The sequence below is a fragment of the Olea europaea genome, chromosome 21 (assembly GCF_002742605.1).
Source record: "Olea europaea var. sylvestris chromosome 21, O_europaea_v1, whole genome shotgun sequence".
NCBI classification, from domain to species: domain Eukaryota; kingdom Viridiplantae; phylum Streptophyta; class Magnoliopsida; order Lamiales; family Oleaceae; genus Olea; species Olea europaea.
Genome location: NC_036257.1, coordinates 15898091 through 15916743, shown reverse-complemented (window position 1 = coordinate 15916743; position 18653 = coordinate 15898091).

The window sequence follows — 18653 nt, the reverse complement described above, 5'->3', positions numbered from 1 at the left end:
ATTGTTGAAACCCATGATATAAGTTTCTCCAGCCATAAATATATGTTACACACGTCATTAATAAAGAACTATTTGAAAATTAGAAATAAAAAAGAAGATTACTTAAGTAGACTTGTGTTAGGAATGTTTTGCTCAGAATAAATGGCTGTGACCATTAAATTCTACAAATTTTAGGTCCAAGACTTTACTTAAACCGTTTATAGACAAATAGTAAACTCCAAAGGACTTCCTGTGCACAAAAACAAACAGTTTCCTTCACAAAATTCGAACAAAATATTATTTCTGGCAGATCAGAAAAAAGAAAAAAATGAAAAATCCTTGGAAAAATCAGTTTTGTCTGAGCATAAGGCAAGAATTAGGGTACGAAAACGTAAGAATTTGAAGGAGAAAAGAGCAAAGTTGTATGTAATTCTCCAATGCATTTACGTGCTTCTTTGTTGGAGGGAAAATGTAGATTAAACTTACTGATATATGGCAACTGCATATCTCTAATCGATGTGTTCTTTGTAAGTTTAGTTTTTAATTAAATATAAAATCTAAACAAAAATAAAATGTTCAAAAAATGAGGATAAAAATTAGTGGATGAATATAAAATGATATATGTAATTTAACTTAATTTTTTTTCTATTTAAGTATAATTACATAAGTGTTTATAAATAATTAAAATTATAAATAGATATAAATGAATAATGAATAAGTAAATAATATTTATAAGTTCAAAAAACGTGTGAATAAAAAATAATTTGATCATTTGTAAACAATTTAAAAACATTAGACAAAAATGTGCTAAAAAAATAAAAATCTTGCAACATGTACATCAAGGTTTACATAATAATTTACATAATGCTATATGACACAATATTATTGGAAAGTTTTAAAAAAAGTAAACTTTTTTCACCTAATTATTTTCCTTTTACTCATCTTCTTACACTATTTCTGGACAATTTTTTCTAACAAAGTAACTTAATTCAAAAAACAATGGTTTTTTAGTTTTTCCCTAACCAGTCTATTTTATTCAAAATCAAAGACATGATTATTTATGACTGCATCAACATTGTGCTACTTGGTAATTTAAAAGGGCCACCAACTGAAAATGAAATCATGTCTCGTAATTGATTACATTAATCGATTGTTTGAGCTCATTTTCAGTCTAAAATGCATTTTAAAATATTGATTTGATGGAGAATGTGTGGTTAAGAGTATCTCTAAGAGATTTTCTATTTTTTAAGAACATATTTTATTATTTGGAGAGTATCTATAAATTTGGATAGTCAAAATTTTAAAGTACGCCAACAAACTCTTTATATTTAACACTTAATTTTACTACTCCAAAAATATTTATTATTTTCTCTATTTTTCATTTTAAGTAGTTTTTCTTTAAATTATTTTATTATTTTCCTATATTGAAAATTGAAACACTTTGAATACATTTAATTATAAATAATAAGTTAGGCTCTTGGTGAGACGACTTGTCCCGAATCACCCTAGTGGACTTGAAACGTGACATGCGCCGATGATAGAGATGCCAGATTCACCATCAAGGCTGGCTATGAGTTACTACAAAATATGCGATAAAATCAAATGTTTATATAAAACATAATGCGATGTGTCCAAACTATTTACTTCATGATTCATCACAACGTGTTATAGCCCCCGTTTGGTACCCATTTTTTTTTTCAAAATGCATTTTTCTCTCTTCTTTTCAACCACATGTTCTTTATTAAAATAATATTACACGTAAATAAAAAACTTTTCCTTATCTTTAAACCACACACTTCCCATCAAGTTACTATTCTAAAATGTATTTTTACATAAAAATGACTCTCAAAACCCCCATAATATTCAACATGTCGTGTGACTCTTATTCCGAAATCATTAGGCCCTTCCAGCTAAAAAGAATCAATTGTTACCTGTAGAAAAAATTATGGGAAAATATATGAGTTGATAGTTCAGTGAGTGAAGAAGTTCGAAAATAATATACTTTTTTAATTTTATATTTTTATCGAAAATCGAGTTCACATCATTGAATAACTCACAAGATAACATCATATAATTATAACCAAAAGTGAAATATTAACATAAGGTCGTAAAATATCATCTTAAAATCATGATATAATCTCATTACATCAAACATGCTAAAAAATCCATCAAAAAATGTACTTTCTTACTGAAATATGAAATTCGCCCCTTGGGTTAAGAACTTTCACCATCGGCCTTTGGCCCCCTCTGTGAACAAAAGTCGGTCTCAAAGACCTATGGTAATCAATTCTAGAATACGGTCAAGGCTCTTCTGTGAACTATATGTACAACATCGAGACCAATGTTAGGTCAAGACCCCTTCGTGTAGGATAGAATACGGGCCAATGCCCCTCTATGAACTGGAAGAAGTATATAATCATGTGTACTTTTCTGGCCGATCTCAATATTACATATGTCTCACATACCAAGTCATAAATGTACCACAAATAATCTTTGAAATTCCACATGTATTATAATAAAAGAGATTTCCATAATAATCATATAGTCGAACACATAATTGCACATGCTTTGATAATATACTTAATTTATAGAACTTTAAAAATATTTATATTTTTCCACTCACAGAATTATGTACGCCAAAATCAACTTGGTTGATAAGATGTCTCGATATTTGTATCGTCTCTTAAAATATGATATAATTTTTAAATCAACAATTAATTATTTTAAGTAATTTCAATAATTAAATAGGCGATGCCCAAACTGAATCATTTCACGTTTAAGTGATTATAAGTGATTTTTAAAGTCTCTTTAATCACTAAAACTATTTTTTCTTTAACTTTACTCAATTTCATAGTTTATTATACTTAATCCCTTCAATAAAATTAAATTTGATCTAACAAACTAACAACTATAAAATTAAAATAACTTGAAATAAGTAACTTTTTACTTACCTTTCAAAATTGAGAAAGTCAAGCCTAACAGTGTAGAAGAACTTATTTTCTAACATGTTGGCGATTTTTTTTTTTCCTTCTTCTTCTTCCTTCCCCCGCCCTTCTTTCTTTCTCTTTCTTGCTCCCTGTTCTTGTTTCTTTGTATGTAGTGTGTGTTATTAAATGGAATTGAAACTTAGGTGAATTAATATAAATCAATCCATTGCCTCCCTATTTTTTTAATTCTTTTTTTTTAAATATTTTGTTTTGTATGATATGTTTGACTTTTCCTCCTCCTCCTCCTCATTAAAAAAAAAAAAACACTAAATTGATGTATTACAAAACTCACCTCCTTAAAAGAACTTCGTCATCAAAATTCAATTGATTAAATACGAAAATGTTGCGGATATTGAGAACACAGTTGCTCTTCACTTTCCTATGTCGCTTCTTCTATAACATGATTCATCCATAAGATTTTAACCAAAGAAATAGTGTTACTTCGCAAGACCTGTTTCTTTCTGTCCAATATCTAAACAGGTTCTTCCTCATATGTAAGATTTTCTTTCTCTTTCAACTCCATTATTAATCTTATAGCTTAAGTTAAATATGACGTCTATTTACTAACAACCCTCGAACATATGGAATACATGTTAAACAGATACCTTAAATATCATCCCAATGATCAATATGTGATATTTTTAGCTTTTCATTTTATTACCTAACGATAATATATACACAGCTTCAAGTTCGGCTCCTTTTCGAATACAAATATACCTTAACCTCATGCGGTCAGTAAGTATTAATCTTCTCACCATGTGATGATACCACAATTCCTAAATGTTAATCCCAATATAACCAACCATATATCATGATTTAATCATATCTCTTTATCAATCTAAAACATAATCCATATTTTATCATTTCACTTAGAGAACATTTTTCTAAACCATAACATAAATCATTATCGTGAATCAATCACTTATCATCTTTAGATATAAGAGTAAGTATTTTCTCAATATTTCCTGATAGCAAAACTTTTGACATTTCTATACCCATATAAATTTTGTTCTTTCTTTCTATGAAAAGAAAATAATAACATTTAATCATGAAAATCTATAGTCTTATTCCTTAAATGGGTCGTTGATCTATCATAACAACATAATCCTTCTTGTATATCGCATAAAGACCTTTAATTGAGATAATGTAACCTAAAGATACTGTCCCACAATTGAATAAAATTTACATTCAATGATCACCCTAAACTTCAAGCTATTTGGCATATCATCCATATATTCCATAGCAAATAGATCTCAATAAAAATGGAATACTTTATACGTGAAATCCAAAAATACAATTGAAAATCACCCAAAGATTACATCACTAAAAATTCATTAAATTCATTTTAACTTCAAAATTAACTCAACACTTCCAAATGGTATGGAATATAATACAATAATCCAACAAATGGCCTTAACAAAATTAATTAACTTAATAACCCAAATATATCATCACATTATTTTGCTATATGACAACCCTTATGTTCATTTACTTGTTATTCACCATATCATGTTAAGATTATGTAACCTTGACATTTATCGTCATATCATATGATCTAAAACATTTAATTATATGAATTTCCTTAATATCACAAGATAATAACATTCATATTTATCACGTGAACATTTCACACATCACTATACCGCATGTTAATTTTCCAATCTCAGTAAATTCTAATTTTACCGTTCTCTATTCCCTTTTTTTTTCCACATAAACATACCTAAATGCACATATCCATTTATTTCTATTTCTAAAGCAACAAATCACCCCATACTAAGTAATCATTATGAAGTTATCCCTATTATTCTCACATTTCTTATAATCAAACAACTCATAAATAATCGAAATAGTTGGAATTATCGTTAATTTCCTCGATACCTAAAATACAAAATAAAACATTGTCATCTATCAATCAACAAATCATCATTTTGTCTTCCACGATTTCTTATCATATGGCATAAATATACACCATTATGATTTCTATTATCATCCCATATAAGTGGCCACAAATCACCACAAAATTTTGATAACACTAATGACCATTTGGCTTCAAAAATAAATAAAATTCCTCACTGATTGTCACCAATCACACATCATAACATTTCCTTGTATTTGTCGTGCAAGCTTTAACTAAAAAATTTTCTGTGTATACATAAAAAAAATCATATAGTTCTACATATAAATTAATAATTATGTGGCTATAACATCTATAACTTTGGATGCCCCGCAAAATCATCACAATTTGTTCAAATCTTACTAGGTTATATACACACATAGTTCCAACCCAACAACTAATAACATTTCCAACCATCAGATCATTGCAACAACTATACTTACATATTGGTCATTTCTAAATCTGATAAAAAAATATTTTTCTATCATTTTTGGTTCCATACATTTGAGCTAAGGAGCCTGTGATTTCTACCATCACGACATGTGATCATCTCCATTCAACATGCATGAACCATAAAAATTTTCAAAACCAAGCTCTGATACCACTTTGACACGACCCGTCTTGAATCACCCTAGTGGATTCGAAATGTGACGTGCTCCGATGATAGATGTCGACTAGATGCCAGATCCACCATCAAGGCTGACTATGAGTTACTACAAAATATCTAGTAAAATCAAATGTTTATGTAAAACATAATGCGATGGGCCCAAATTATTTACTTCGTACTTCATCAAAATGAGTTATAATATTCAACATGTTGTGTGGCTCTCATTCCGAAATCGTTAGGCTCTTCCAGCTAAAAAGAATCAATTGCTACCTATAGGAAAAATTACGGGAAAATATATGAATTGATAGCTCAGTGAGTGGAGAAGTTCGAAAATAATATGCTTTTTTAATTTAACATTTTTATCAAAAATCGAGTTCACATCATTGAATAGCTCACAAGATAACATCATATAATTATAACCAAAAGTGAAATATTAACATAAGGTTGTAAAATATCATCTTAAAATCATGATATAATCTCATCACGTCAAACGTGCTGAAAAATTCACAAAAAATGTACCCTCTGACTGAAATATGTAATCTGCCTCTCGGGCTAAGAACTTTTTCCATGGGCCTTTGGCCTCCTTCGTGATTGAAAGTTGGTCTCAAAGACCTCTGGTGATATGATCTAGGAGTCAAGCCCGATGAAGGTGAGTGCGAGACAAGATCCGTTGACAATCGATGGAGGACTAATGACGCGATCAAGGACAAAGCAAGTGAAACAAGAGATGGGATTGCTCGTTCAAGAAACCATTGATGGAACCATCTTCAGGACTCAAAATGGAGAAACTTTCATGTTCGGGTCGAAGGCCGAATCAACTTGGATCAATTTGTTATCAAGCGATGAAATCGGAGGCTAAAAACAAGCCTATGCGGCCGCAAAGCTAAAACATCATGCGACCGCATGGAGACATACCGAAACTCAAGATGGATTTTTGGTTGAACCATGCGACCATGAAAATACACCATGCGGCTGCATGGTTCAAAAATTTGGTGAATTTTTCAATTTTGACAATTTTCCACATTTTGTTAGATTTTGATTCTTTTCCATATTTTGGGGATTATGACCGACTTTTGCACGATTTTTACCTAGTTTTTAGGTTTAGTATAAATAGGAGTTTCCATTCAATTGTTAAAGACCTTTGACATCATTGATATTGAATTAAAGTGAGGCGTATTATCTTCTCTTCATCGTTCTTCATTGAACAACTTCGAACTTATCAAGTGTTAACTTGTGGCGTTCAAACAACCATATTTAATTCTTGGATTACGTGATCAAGGGGTCTTTCAAGCGTCTTTCTTGTTGGGTTTTTTTGTTCGACTTTCTTTTGGGTTAATCCTAAACTCTTGGATTAATTTGATTTTCTTGGGTTTGTCAATCTCGTTGTGGGTTTCGTAGTCAACGTTGCTACAAGGTTCACATCATCTGGTAATCAATTCTAGAATAAGGCCAAGGCCCCTCTGTAAACTATATGTATAAGATCAAGACCAATGTCAGGTCAAGACCCCTCCGTGTAGGATAGAACACGGCCAAGGCCCCTCTGTGAACTAGAAGAAGTATATAATCATGGGTACTTTTTTGACCGATCTCAATATTACATATGTCTCACATACCAAGTCATAAATGTACCACAAATAATCTTTAAAATTCTACATGTATTATAATAAAAGAGATTTCCATAATAATCATATAGTCGAACACATAATTACACATACTTTGATAATATACTTAATTTATAGATACTTTAAAAATATTTATATTTTTCCACGCACAGAATTATGTACGTCATTATCAACTTGGTTGATAAGATGTCTCGATATCCGTATCACCGCATGAAATATGATATAATTTTTAAACCAAAAATTAATTATTTTAAGTAATTTCAATAATTAAATAGGCGATGCCCAAACTTAATCATTTCACGTTTAAGTGATTTTTAAAGTCTCTTTAATCACTAAAACTAATTTTTCTTTCACTTTACTCAATTTCATAGTTTATTATACTTAATCCCTTCAATAAAATTATATCTAACAAACTAACAACTATAAAATTAAAATAACTTGACAATAAGTAACTTTTTACTTACCTTTCAAAATTGAGGAATTCAAGCCTAATAGTGTAGAATAACTTATTTTCGAGCGATTTTTTTCCTTCTTTTTTTTTTCCTTCTTTCTTTCTCTTTTCTTGCTCCTTGTTCTCGTTTCTTTGTGTGTTATTAAATGGAATTGGAACTTGGGTGAATTGATATAAATCAACCCACCACCTCCCTATATTTTTGTTTTGTTTTTTTGGTTCTTTTTTTTTTTTTTGGGTTTTGTTTTGTATGACATGTTTGACTTTTCTTCCCTTTTTTTTTATTACTAAATTGATGTATTACACATGGAAAGCCAAATCCACTCTCTTAATTAAAATATTAATTTAAAGAGTATCTTTAAGTATGATTTTAAGGGTAGACTTTATAAAATAGATAGCATCTTATATTTAAAAAGTCTCTTGGAGAATCTCTAAAAATTGAAGAAAAGTTTTAAATTTATGTATAATATTATTTTATTGAAAAATGTGTGATTAAAGATACGAGGGAAAAAATATATTTTGTAAATAATGGAAAACAAACAAGAGCTTAAATTAATCTAATCAATCAATCAAGAGTAGATTTTGAAGCACGTTTTTATGAGGATTTTATTCTTGATATAGAAATTAGAAATGGTGTTAAAATCTTTCATTTTGCATGTATCAGAGAAATGATTTTGGCGTTGTACATGGGGTTTGACACCCGACGTACAATTTGACACTCCGGTGTATAGCCTTACTTTAAGGGTCCAAGATTTTTTTATTTGTCATGTGCCCCCTTATTATGTGGGGCTGTACACGGAGGTGTCAAATTTGGTGTACAAATTGCAAAATCCATCATGAAAATGATCTTATTAGAAGTATATCAGAAAACAAATTCTTGGATACGCCATTAAAATTCAATGTAATAAATTAACAATGAAACTTTTATTTAGTACTAGTCATTGTAACGTGCATTGCACGAATTTTGTATTTATCGTATTTTTATTAACGCATGAATTTTAATTTTTTGGAAAGTTTTTGAAGCAATATCTAGAAATATTTTCATGATATAAGAAAATAATTACAAATTATTTTTACAATTGCAACAATATTGTGTTATCTAGAAAAAATATGTTTATATATTTCATGCTTGAATAAAAAATATACGAGGTTATACAAACTATTTTGCCTGTATTCTTTCATAGTGTTGATATGATTGAGTTGAATGTGAAGATTATATTTCTAAATTTTATGTAATTCAATATTGAAAAATTGAAGATTGAGTACAAAGTTATAAATTGACTTACATATTTATATGTGCTTATATTTTGTGTTTCATATATTTTAATATTTAATTTATGCTTATGTTAAAAAAATAAAAATCTGAATTTTTTTTCTTTTACATTTGGTTTGGTAAGTGAATGTGCGGTGTTCTGCATTTTCGATATTTGTAAGTGCAAAAATCGGTATATACCATAAGATGCAAATACGGTAAGCTGCAAATACGTTAGACAGCATATATGATAAGCTGCAAATAGGTAAGTTACCTGCAAATACGATAGGCTGCAAATATGGTAGGTAACAAATATGGTAAGCTACAATTACGGTAGGCAATCCTATTTACGCATCGTATATGCAGCATACCGTATTTACAGTTTACCGTATATGCAGCATACCGTATTTACAGCATGTCATATTTGCATCATACCGTATTTACAGCGTACTATATTTTTATCATACTGTCTTAAAACATACCGTATTTGCACATATTGTCTTTAGTTACTGTATTGGGCACATATTGATTTTTGTAATTCAATATTGTTTCCTTTTTATAATTGTATTTTCGGAAATTTAAAAAAAAAAAGGGTGGTTATGAAATTGCTAATTTTTAAATGTGATTTTTTGTTGAAGATAAAATTTTTTTTTTATTCTAATTTTATTAGCATAATAAAAAGATTTATTATGATTATTTAAAATTTTTTTAACACCACACAATAAAATCATACTTTTAACTTGGTGACTGCAAAAGTCTTTTGTGTATTAATAATGCATTTCCCAAATTTTTTACATCATTCTTTCTTTTTCTTCTTTTCACACGTTTTACTTTTTTCAATTTTGTCTTCTTCATTTTTTTAAATTCTTTTATTGTTAGCAATGATTATTTCTTTGAGAGTGTTTTTTTTTTTTTTTGTATTAAATTGAAGTTAAACCTATTCTTCTAATTATATTTTTTATTAGATTTAATACATATCTTTCTAATAAAATAACAAACTAAACAAATATTAGGTTGCATGATTAAATTTAAAAAAAAAGTCGTTGCATGACTGCATAGATTATGCGACTCCGCAAAATCTGTGCAGAGACCTCGCATTGTGCGAAGTCTTCGCAGAGACTGTGCAAAGAGTCTGCACAAAATGTGCGGAGTGGGGAGATATTGAATTTCTGAATTACTATATAAATAGGGATGTCAAACAGGTCGAGTGGCTTGTCGGCTCGGTTGCTCGGCTCGTGGGTGGCTCGAGCTCGTCGTCGAGCCGAGTAGGGGGCTTAATCGCACGAGCGACTCATGGGCCCTATGCCCATGAGCCATTTTTAACAAGCGCTCGTGGGCTAGTCAAAAAATATGTAAATCGAACCGATCAGGGGGCTTAATCCCACAAACTGAAAAAAAAAAAGTAAAAAAATATGCAAATTTAAAAAAAAAAAAAAGCAAAAAAATTAAAAAAAATCACGAGCTCGCGAGCGGCTCATGGGCTCGGCTCTGCTCGACCTGCAAGCTCATGAGTTCACAAGCTCGTGGGCCGAGCCGAGCTTGTCCTCGAGTAACGAGTTGAGCTCGAGCTTAGATTGTCTTTCACGAGCCACGAGCTCGACTCACCACGAGCCTGAGCCGAGCTCATGGGTTAAAGGGCCGAGCCGCCATCCCTATGTATAAAAAATAAAGAAAATTGAATGTTGTAATTTTATGTCATATCATAATAGTAATCTTTCACTTTAATACATATTTTTAAGCTAATAAAATAAAAAAGTAAAAAATTTGTAAAAGGCAAATTTCAATTATTATATAATATTAAGTTGCATGATTTCTAACAATAAAAAAAAGTGTGCGGAGCAACTCTGCAACAAATGTACAGAGTGTACAAAGATTTTGTACAAAAATGTGAGGAATCTCCGCACATGGGGAGACTCCACACATTTTGTGCGGAGACTCCGCACATTTTTGTGCAGAATCTCCACACATGGGGGAAAGTTGTTTTTTTTTTTTTTTGGTATTATATTGAAGTAAAAATAATTCTTGTAGTTATATTTTTTATTAGATTTAATGTATAATTTTAACTAATAAAATAATAAAGTAAACAAATATTAGTTGCATGATTCAGCAAAAAAATAAAAAATAAAAAAAAATAAGGGAGTCTGTACTTGTGTGGAGACTCCGACAAGTTTTGCGATTTGTGCGGAGTCTCTACACAAATTTGTGTGGAGCCTCCGCACAAGCACGAACTCTGCACAAGTGTGCGGAGATTTCACACAGCACCTGTAATTTTTTTTTTCATTTAAATTATTAAATTAGTAAATCAAATGAAATTAAAAATAGGTAAATGCATTTTATTTACTTTTTTGTTACTAATTTTTTGAGAAATTTGATTTTTATACTTTTTTTAGTGTATTTTTTATTAGTTTAATATTTATTATTAATGATTATTTTTAAAGCATTCCATATAAATAAACTAAACATAATTGTATATAAAAAAATGGATCAAAGAAAAGAAGACAAATGCACTTATCAAGTAATAATACCGATTGAAAAGAAAAGAAAAAAATCTCTCTGTACAGTTCGAAAACATCAACTGATCTCTCGAAACTGTGTGGAGAGATCAAATCTCTCCACACAGTGTATCTTTCCACACTGTCCGAAATCTATTGTTTTGAGAAGTGATTCTTCTCCTCCTATCAACAAGAAGAAAATTCTCCCTCGGTCATAATGTATAACCCCAAAGAATGACAAGCTTCCACCGCACCAACTATAACATTTGAATGATGTAAGTAATGAAACAAAGTGAAAATTGAAAATCTACCTCACAGAAAGAAGCTTCTCCCATGCGTCTAGCAAGTGATTTCAATTGCCTTTTTTTTGGGTTTATTCTTCTTTTTTTCTCTATGGTTTTCTTCAGCTTCAAACAATCAAACTATTTGGTTATTTATTTTTTTTAGTTTACCATATTTTTCACCTATTTGACTAACCATCTTGAGGAGATAACAATGAGCTAGAACTAGTATTTACCTTTCAACAACAGAAATGAAAATCAAAAAACCAAAATCATTAAAAATTCAAAACCAGAACTCACCAACTTGAATGGCTGAAGACGTGGGCCTTTTTCCAACCCAAGCGATCCATTAGAACTACTTCATCTTTTGCTTGCCTCATAAAACAAAATAAAATCCTTAATCTTTCAGGAATAATAACCTCTAAAAAAATCTACCTAGAACCACACAGTAAAATCAAACCAACATACACTCAATTTATAACAACAATCTATATTTACTTACCGAAAACCATTGTTTCAATAATTCTTTCGATTGTTCTATGATGGAAAGCCTTTGTAAAAGAAAATAAGAATAGATGGTTAGAAATTCTCGAATGTCAACAACCAAGAAAACAAAATTAAAGGAAAACGAAATATAAAAAAGAGAAGAAGAAATGAATAGAAGAAAGGAGAAATTGTACGGTCGTGGAGAATGGAGGAAATAAGTATGGGAGGTTGCTTTGAGAAATGGAGGAAGGAAGACGGTTGCGTGAAGAGGAGTGATGTGTGATGGAAATAAGAAGACCAAAAAAAAAAAAAAAAAGAAAAAAAAGACATTATGCATTTTGTACAGTAACATGGGATTCATTTACTGTTCAATCAACAGTGCCATCTTCTTTTCTTTTTAATAGAGGTTAGATATCATTGCGTGCCACACATATTGGGCATGATTTGGAAGTGTTTAGAGGCAATTTAAATTATAAAAAAATAAAAATGAGAAGTAAGTGGATAACACTCGTAGATATAAAGTATTAACCATTTATAAACAATAGCCAAACATAGGCTTAAGCCCCATTTGAAAAGTGAAAATTACATACAACCAGTGTTATAAACTTTCCAAGTCAAAATTAAGATTTACAAGTTTTCTTCTCCCCCCCCCCCAAATCAGATAATTGAAAATTTTAATATTCATTTCCTAACCTGTTTAAATCCTAAAATCATTTTCTCTTTCCTCCTCATCCTGTCCATCTCCCGTCTATCTCTACCTTATCACTCATACATGAATCGCCGTCGCCTTTGTCGTTGCCGGAAACTACCCATTTGCTGTGACGCCGTTGATGTCCTTAGAAACACTAATATCCCATTTAATGTCCTCTTTCGACATGCGATGGTGAGACTATCTGTGTTAGGAAGTGCACTGATCTATGGCATGCGGTGGTGCGTGGTCTACGATGGTGTGTGCGAAGGTGATTTGTGCGTGCTATAGTGTTTGCAGATCTATGCGGTGGTGATCTGTGTGATGTGTGCGCAATGATGTTAGTGGTGGTGGTAGAGATGGGGTGCTATGACAATATGTATATTTTGGATTGGTTTCTTCTTCCAACCTGCTTAGTCAGAGTTTCGGGGTATACTATGATGATGGTGGTGGTACAGGTGGTGGAGGGTGGGGTGTAGCGGTGATGGTTTTGGAGTTTTAGGTTGGTTTCTACCTATAATATGCTCAATCCAGGGTTTTGGGAATGTGCAGTTGTGGTGGTAAAAGTGGTGATAGTGGTGCTACAAGTGGTGGGTGGATTTGTAGTGAGGTGTTAGTTTTGATTTTGGTTGGAGTGGTGGTGGTAGTTTCTATATTTTGGTGTAGTTGGTGGTGCAGGTTGACGTGCTAGCGGTGGTTGTGAGTGGGATGGTGCATTGGGATGGGGTGTTCGTGTCCAATTATTTGGTTAATTGTGATCAATAAATTGGTTAATTTGCAATCAATAAATAATATGTGACCAATTATTTGAGATTGACTCAAAAATGATTCTCACTTGATAATTATAATATATTATTGACTGTTGTCCCCTCCTTCCTCCCTCTTCCCCAACCATTGAAGAGTTGATTAATAAGGAGGATGGCATTGCTCCTTTGGAGAGATATTTTTCCCTTCAAAATTGATTTTTCTCAAATTAATTTAAAAATATATATTCTCTTAATAAAATAATTTTGTAAGGAAATTCAAGATTTTTTATTACTTCTTATTCATATTCTCCAAAAATATTATTATTTTTTATAAAATCTATTCCCAAACAACAAACAAGTACTTTATTTATAAAGCGTCAAATTCAATATTTTACTCCATCACCATCCAACACGACAGTGTTCAATTTTTGTTGTAAATTGTTACGTCTTGTCACACGTGGCCAACCCACTATAGCCCTTGGCCCACCTAAGCCATAACACGTGGCTTGGTGGTTGAGGCCTTTAAGCATGTGAAATGCAATTAGAACTAATACCTCAACTGAGGCTTATCATGTTGAAGCCAGAAGTACATTGGTCGAGGTGGTTCACTCTGAGGCCCATATTCTGAAGTTGTAATTTTCGAAGCTCCTTACTACCACTTCTCCCAAGAGATCCGTTATCCCATACGAATCTTCTTCGAATGATTGATGGAACGTTTATCATGGAATTTAAGTGTCAATTATTGTCAAAGAGAGTGGCAGTTCTGCCACTTAATAAATGTAAAGTGGGCTAACAAGTCAAAAGTGATGCTTAGAATTAAATGTATGGATTAAGGAGATGATGCCACGTGTACTCCCATCCAAAGGCCACAATTTACCTTGTACTACTATAAATACTTTCCCATGTTTCCATTGTAAGGCAAATGCCACTTTGAAGATAAAACTACATACTAAAGCAAATACAAACGATACATTACATTTAGCTTTCTTGCTATACAGTCAAATTTACATACATATTCATTGATCACGATTGATAATTTTTGGACAATCATTGTACACATGTCTTGTCGGATTCCGAATGTCATCGTTCCGCGTGTTAGCGTGTCAGATGATTCTCGTGTCTTAGTGTGTCAGATCAGGCTTACATATGTGGGATAGGTCCTATATCTGTTGTTCATGCGGCCCCCCAATCGGAAACGAATTCAACATGCATATCAAAATCTCTCAATAAGCTCTTCCTTTCACATGTATAAAAGATATACTCTTTGTTTTAAAGAGAAAAATCTTGAAATTAGGCTCAAATAGTCTCTTTAATTTTTTTGAAACTTTTTAGAATAGAGCGTGAGTTTCATTCTCTACATTTATATAGTTAAATTCACTCTATTTGTATTTTATAATGATTGTATTTAATAAAACTACAAGATCATATGCTTACTACTTGAATTCTACATATTATATTGAATATTTTAGCCACTGACATATATAAAAAAAGACATTATGAATTTTGCAGCTACATCAGAATAGATTCATAATTCTAATATTTTATGAATTTTGAATGTGTCTCTATCATAAAATGTCTTGAATGACCACAAAGGGTTGCATATTTGAACATACAAGATGCAAAACACTTTTGGGCCAAGTAGAGACATGCGTAGACATGAAATACTTCAAAAAAAAAAATCTTCCTTGTAGGCTTTGACACCAATGTAATATTTACTTAACATTCTTCTAATTGGTCATAGCCTGTAGAAGCTTGGAAAGAAGATACATTGAATAACTCGGCTTTGTCTTTCTTGTCAGATAAAACACTCCTTCGGAGATTACTGTTTTCTCGAAATTTTTTTTTTTTCAAGTCCTCTTAATTTATTGCAAGTTTTTTTATACCAATTTTACATGGGGTGACATGTTTTATTAGCAATTTTATATTTTATTAAAAAAAATTCAACAAAGACCGCATTTATGTTATCATATGAATATTAAAAAAAATCAACATTTTACATTTTACTTATTATTAAAAAAATCCACATTTACTCCACAAGTAATATGTTGCTTGAACATCATGTTTCCATAATGCTTCAGCCAAACAATAGTTCAACTGGATGTATTGGATTGGAATGAAAATGTAAATTCTTCTCAAATTCCATCGATCATAAGATGGTATGCACAATCTGCTTCCCCAATTTCAATTCTGCTTTTCAGCAAAAGACTTCACCAAAAACTACTTCTACAGGGTATCCTTTCTGAGTCCTTGAAATATCGAACATCTAAACACTCCCAAATGGCATATCCTTCAATTCCGCCATTCTATAATATGAGAGATTTACAGAAAGCACCAAGATTTGTTATTTCTCTATATGCTTCACTATCCCAATGAAATTCTAGCTATGGCAAAAAATCTCACTCCTTCAAAACCCACTAATAATTTTAGGAGTCAAAAAATAGAATCATTGAAAGAACAACCACCATGCTACAGATTTGTTTCCCTCTCCTATGAACCTGGCCCAACCCTCTCCAATCCTCTACTGGAGTACTGCGACAACCACTCCGACGAAGTGCAAAAGATTTCTAGATACGGTTCCATATCTGAGAAGATCTGCTAGGTCGATGGTTTGTGCAATTGTGAGGTCAAGTTGGCCGGGGTGGTGGCAACGACGTTGATGGTGGTGCGAGGGCTTGGGAATGATGGTCATAGAGTTAGGGTTTGAAAGAGGGAAAAACAGAGGGCATGCTCTTGAGGTTGAAAATTAATTAAAGAATTTAAAAAAGAGATATTTTTGAATTAATGTTTAGGTTGGATATAATTGGTGCTTCTTAAGAGATTGATGACCCAATTGAAGTTTTGTAAAGGTTTAAGGACTAAATTACCTTTGAAAAATAGTTAAATGACTTTATTGAAACTTTATAAATGTTGAAGGACTAAATTGTTTTTAAACAATAGTTGGATGATCCAATTGAAGTTTCCTAAAGGTTTAAGGACTTTAAACTACAGCTGGATGACACAAATTGCCTTTTTAGTTTTCCTTTTTTTTCCCCCCAAATGTTGAAGGACAAAATTGCTCTAAAAGAATAGTTGGATGACCCAATTGAGGTTTTTGGAATGTTGGTTGAAGGATTAAATTGCTTCTAGACAATAGTTGGATGACCAATTTCGTGTTTCTAAAAGTTAAAGGACTCAATTGCTCCAAAAGAATAGTTGGATGACCCAATTGAGGTTTTTAGAATGTTGAAGGACTGAATTGCTGCTAGACAATAGTTGGATGACCACGTTCGTGTTTCTAAAAGTTGAGGGACTCAATTGCTCCAAAAGAATAGTTGGATGACTAAGTTCGTATTTCTAAAAGTTCTAGAACTCAATTACTCCAAAAGAATGGTTGGATGACCCAATTGAGGTTTTCGGAGAGTTGAAGGACTGAATTGCTCCTGGATAATAATCGAATGCCCAATTTCGTGTTTCTAAAAGTTGAAGGACTGAATTGCTGCTAGACAATAGATGGATGACCAATTTCATGTTTCTAAACATTGAAGGACTCAATTGCTTCAAGAGAATAGTTGGATGACACAATTTTGGTTTTCGGAATGTTGAAGGACTGCATTGCTCCTAAACAATAGTTGGATGACCAAGTTCGTGTTTCTAAAAGTTGAAGGACTCAAGTGCTTTAAAACAATAGTTGGATGATGCAATTGATGTTTCCGGAATGTTCAAGGATGAAATTGCTTCTAGACAATGTTGGATGACCAATTTTGTGTTTCTAAGGGTTGAAGGACCAAATTTCTCCAAAAGAATAGTTGATAGACCCAATTGAGATTTCCAAAACGTTTAAGGACTAGATTACTTCTGGACAGTAGTTTGATAACCTAATTGAAGTTTCCTAAAAGTTGAAGGACTAAAGCACTAAAACCTAAACCCTAAAATCTTAAACGTAACCCAAAATTTCAATTGGGTCCTCGAATAACAGTTTCTTAAAACTTAAAGGACTAATGTTTTAACCCATACACTAACCCTTGAAATTTCAATTGGGTCATATAACTATTGTGTAAAACCAATTTAGTGCTTCAACTTTAGAAAAACTTCATTTTGTTCATCGAACTATAGTGCAAAAGAAATTTAGTCCTTCTATGAAACTTCAAATTGGTCATCAATGTATTACTTAGAAGCAATATAGTCCTACAACCTTTAGGAAACTTCAATTGGGTCATCCAACTATTGTTCAAAAGCAATTTAGTCCTTTAACTTTTAGGAAACTTCAATTGGGAGTCCAAGTATACTTTAAAAGTAATTTAATCCTTCAACTGCTGGAAAACATCAATTGGGTCATCCAACTATAGTGTAAAAGCTATTTAGTCCTTGACCTTTTAAAACGTCAAGTTGGTCATCTAACTATTACTTAGAAGCAATTTAGTCCTAAAACTTTTAGGAAAAGTCAATTGGGTCATCCATCTCTTGTTTGAGAGCTATTTAGTCCTTCATCTTTTAGAAAACTTCAATTCGAGAATCCAAGTATACTTTAAAAGTAATTTAATCCTTCGAGTGCTAGAAAACATCAATTGGGTTTTCCAACTATAGTATAAAAGCAATTTAGTGCTTCAACTTTAAAAGCAATCTCATCCTTCAAATTTAATCTCACCTTTAAACTCAAAATCTGTTTCTTCAATTCTATACAAAATGGCGGATGAAGAGTAGGGCGGGGTAGGCAACGACGAAAGGATCCGAGAATTCCATTCTATGAACTTTTTGCTTATTCGGATAGGGTTGATGTTTTATCTTATAATCATCGGAACAGTTTTTGGCATTGCCAATGGATTAATGCAGCCACTCACGGCTCTTATTTTTGACCAAATAATCAATTCTTTCGGAGGGACTGATCCATCTCAAGTAGTGCACGAAGTTTCAAAAGTGATTTTTTACTTTTCATGCAATGGGTTTGAGATTATGTGTCCCATTCTAACTACAATTATTGCCATTAAATTCCGGTACTAAACAATAAGCAATGTGAATTCCACTGTGTGTTTTTTACTAGAAGATGCATAGGTTTATGGAGATGAATAAGAAATAATTAAATATGAAATGAAATTCAATGAGCAAAATGTCTAAAACCAAAGGCCTCCCGACCCAAAAAAGTTGGAATTGGGTAATATGAAATATAACTTATGCATAATTTAAATTATTAC